Below are 4,770 nucleotides of genomic sequence, written 5' to 3' on the forward strand. Positions count from 1 at the left end.
GCTTCTTTGCTCCACCTGTGCGCTTATACAGTCCACTCAATTCTCTTGCATTGATTACTCTGATCTACACCGTTTGGCGGAGACACGGAGCGCGCGCGAGCCGAAGTGCATTCCCAATCACGACTAACCGATTCATGATTATTAGAGATTTATTATCGAATGTCGAATTCGGAAACAATCGCTTTAGTACATTCGGCAGGCAATTATATAATAACAATAATATTAAAAATGTTATGGGGTTTCAAATCAAAATATGACCTTCTGTTACGAAACAGGACATCATTTCATACATGTCCACTGTAGAGGACACCAGGACTAAAAGCATATTTATTATACATGTTGGGAGACAAAAGAATTGAATAGGAAAACAAATTATATATAAATATTCTTATGAAATATTAGATATTATTATGAAAATCTGGCCAATTACTACTCCCATTATTACACTTCTTTTTTCAACATGCTGTCCCAACAGCACTTTAATATGCAAATTAGATACAGTGTATACAGTGGGTACGGAAAGTATTCAGACCTATTATACTTAAAACAATCATCTCCTCTATTTTTCCAATAGGCAGTTCAGTTAAATGTTCACTGATTGGTTGAAACCAACGCGGCTGCCGCTGCCGCTGCCGCTCATAAAAAGATAAAATATTTTTATCTTTGGCGGCACCTGCCGCGAAGCGCCGTGCCCGTGGAAGCGGCAGGATTTTGGGTGCACGAGCCCCGCTTGCGCTCCGCCTCCGCGCCGCCAGCGAAACCGCCCGCGTTTTGCCGCTTTCCGCATGTCTCCCATTGAGAATGAACTAGACACTCGCGACTGCCGCGTACCGTGTGAAAGGGCCTTAACGCGCAGCAGACGTGTGCCGTGCAAATCAGGGGTCAGACATAAATTCGAAAGCACAAAGTGTTTACTTTTATTTTTGCATACTCAAAATAACAACTAAACATTTGTGATTTTGTAAAATAAAGCAAGCGCGTTTATTTAAAACTGTTACTTAAGTCTTAATTTTTTGTATATTTATACCTATACTATGATTGAATTTTATTTTTATGAAAACAAATGTAGTTATTTTTAACGTATCTTAGATATACATTTTCCTAAAATCATCCTGGCAACCCATTTTTTGACCCAGGGTTTGAAGCTGTGCCCTAGTTAGGTTAATGCAGAAACTTGTGGACGATGCTCTCTTATAATTGCGGCATCACCGTTTAGTGATGTCATTGAATGTTCCGGGAAAACGTAAGTTGTATTTTCAGTGTCGGTCACAGCGCCTTTTAATTGCTTGTTTGGATCCAGCAATTATTCATTTACAAATTAAGCACTGGGCAGGAGGATGTGCGTAATGTGACTGAAACCCATGAACCCTTTTTAGAATTGAAGAAGGATAATATTAGGCGGTTGCTACACAACTGTGACGTTTTAAATTAACCTTTTAAATGCTTATTGACTAGCGAGACAAAACAAACAAACAAAAAAACAAAACAAAAACAAATATATATATATATATATATATATATTCACAGGTGGATGGAACACTTTTTAGTCCAGCATGTTCCTCCATGTGGTTCACAAACAGATTTGATATTTGTATGTCTTCTGAATTGTGTAATACTGGTCTTAATTGCAGAAATTGCTGTGCAGATCATGTTAAGTCCTCTTCTAATGCTATTTACTATTTATTATCTTTAGCTGGATTGTATTTAGTCTTAAAATATATATACTGTATGGTGTAAATATGCGATTCAGACTTTGATGTTTCCTTCTGCTACACAAACAACATTGCTTTTCCCTAATGGTTTTAAAATCAGACTTGAAATGAACTATGTTTAAATATACAGTTATGGATGAAACATTGCCGATTGAACCTTCAATACATTGCAAAATATATGAGTGCTTTTTTACCTGAAAGCCTTTCTAGCATTATCACCAAATTGCCGGCCAGACGTAAACTCATTTTATCACAAATGAATCATGCAAGTAATTGCTTTTCCAAAAACAACTGTAACTTCTAGCTTTGATTGAAATGTACAAAATAAGAGGTTAAAACTACATCTGGAAATTCTCAATATAATTTTAAATACCTTTACTGTCAACAAACCCTACTGCATCATTAATTTTCCTGTGACATTTACAATTTAAGGAAACTGACATTAGCTCAGGTAGACATGCAACTTTTAAACGCTTAAAAACCCTAAAGGTACATACACAAAACCATATATACACAAAGCACTTTTACTGTAAAATAGATTTTTCAGAATGTATTACTGATTTTTTTTTAAGAGTTGGATGGGTTAACAGACTGAAACGTTTCTAAAACCCTAGATAGGCATATAAACATACTCCTTCAACTTTTTTAACGAGTTCAGCATCAAATAGCCCTAGATTTTTTGTGTGTAATTCCGTTTGAAGTAAATGGTCCATTTAGGGGTTCAAATAGCTCTGACACACTTATGACTCAACCTGGCAAGTGGTACAAAAACACTAGGCCTCATCTGAAAACAGGTCTGTTCCAACTACATTTTCTAATTTAATTTTACTTGCAGAGAACTGATTAAAACATCATGTCACCTTTTAAAGCACTACTTGTGGAAATACAGCTCTAAATGCATGAGAGTCACAGAACTGCAGTGTTGAGTGTGTGACTCATTGGTGTTCCTTGTGTGAGCATGTGAACACTGTAATAAGTATTGTGAGGGCTTTTTCCCGTAGAGCAGAAACTCACTAGAACTCCCTGAGATTCTTGAGGCTGTATTGTTGCATGTGGAGTTCTGACAGATTAATAAAGTCTGGTCATCCAACAGCACGGAGACCATAAACCAAGAAGAGGACCCTGGATAATTTCATTACAAGTGAAAAACATTCGGATGACATCTCCACCCTGCCACTCTAAATCAATATGAGGTTTTTCCACTGATATGTGAAAACAAAAGGCATATGTCTTCTGCACAAGGGTAACAGGACACTGTTTTGGTTTAATATTGCAAGATAAAGATTCTGCAATCAAGACTGTTGCTTTAGTATGACGTCAGTTTGATTAATTACTTACGTGTTGCTTTTTTAAGATAGCATTTTTCTTTAGCGATGTCTTCAAAAAACACTTAGCATAGAAAATAACTTAAGTTAAAAAAAATTAACAAACTGTTATTTTTGTTTAAATTCAAGGCCAAAAATGTTAATAAAGCATCAAATAATTCTTAGAATTGCACGTTGGCACAGTTTACAATGTGCCATGTTTGGCAGAAATACTAAACACAGATGAACAATTTGTTTTTTGCTGTAATCTCACAGGCTCTCATTTTGGACAGTCTTCCTCTAACAATTCCTTCAGATAAAAAGATATTAAGTGAGCTTTGATGCCATCTAAAAGGGTGATCGTCTTTCTACAGTAATATCGGATTTTTTTCCTTTACGAGTTTCCCTGGAAAGGTACTGTAATTCTTAACCCCAGCAGACACTTCCTGGCTCATCTTAACTGACAGCTTCCTGATGACACTTAAATCAGATCAGTGTCTGGGCTGGGTCTCGGACAATTCCCCCAATACTTGCAGGATTACACCCCTGATTGCCTTCTTAAAGATGGGGGATAAGAGCAGAGCCCCCACAAGGCCGCACTAAACACAGACATGATGCAATAACTCTACTGGCAGCTTTTAAATCCCCCTTTCCTCTTCTTCTCATGAGATACAGCTGGCCTCATTTCCCCCCCTTCAGCTTTGAGTACTCATTTATAACGACTCCTAAAGGAGGTCATGATTTCTTAGTTTAATGGGCAATTTTTGCCCATTCTTTTGTGTGTACCTTTGGAAATACTTTGATTGTGATTAGACATGCAACTGCATTTGAAACATGTAGATAATTACGAAAATACAGAACGAATTGCAAGTAAATAAACGGCAGACTTCATAACATGTTGCAGTCTAATAGAAACAATATTTAGGGCTTCACAAATGAGAAAGTATATAGCCCTAACAAATGCATCCGTGCTTGATTCACATCTGTATGCTGTTTGGCCAGTTTAGAGTTTGCCTTTTATATATATTTAAGTGATGTATAGCATTCTTCTGTTTCGTAATCATGTTTTTTTCTGTCAGTGATTGCTTGTTTTGAGGTCTTTGCGAGCTTTTTAACTTGAGTGACTTGAGTGATATTCTGTTTTAAGCCTCACTGATTCCACACAATTTGTTTATAGCTGTAATTTGATGAAATTCCACTCTGTCTAAAGTGATATCCTCAGTAGTGAAATGAACGAAGCCTGATATGTGCCACATATTTGTGGTGCCGGGCACATTTTAAGCTTTTGTATTTCTAAAGTGTCTGTGAGTCCTCAGACGACAAAAATCAAAATGAAACATAACAGAATAATAATGGGACACCGGGGTGAACTCAGCTGAAGAATGAAAAGACTGAGACAGAAAAAAAGGTCTGCGGAAAAAAGACTCCCTGACCAGTGTAGCAGCCCATGAAATTGAAGTTTGAATGGCTGAACGCCTTTCAATTTTTGGAACTGTTCTGGAAAAGAGGGAAAATTGATTGCTGCTCTCCACTTTAAAAGGAATTGATCCCTACAATCAAAATATGGCTGACGTTCTTGGCCAAGTTGTATGTTGGCACTGTGAACTTTGCTGTTGGGGCTAACATGTTTGCCCAGATAATTGAGAGACAGCATATTTGATGTGAGACAGCTTTGCCAACCACTTTAAATACCTGACCCAAACTTCAATTTCAGTAAGACTGTGTATACTTATACTTCATATTAGGGACTTGCT

The sequence above is a fragment of the Sinocyclocheilus rhinocerous genome, unplaced genomic scaffold, assembly GCF_001515625.1.
Source record: "Sinocyclocheilus rhinocerous isolate Xijiao unplaced genomic scaffold, SAMN03320098_v1.1 scaffold19, whole genome shotgun sequence".
NCBI lineage: Eukaryota > Metazoa > Chordata > Actinopteri > Cypriniformes > Cyprinidae > Sinocyclocheilus > Sinocyclocheilus rhinocerous.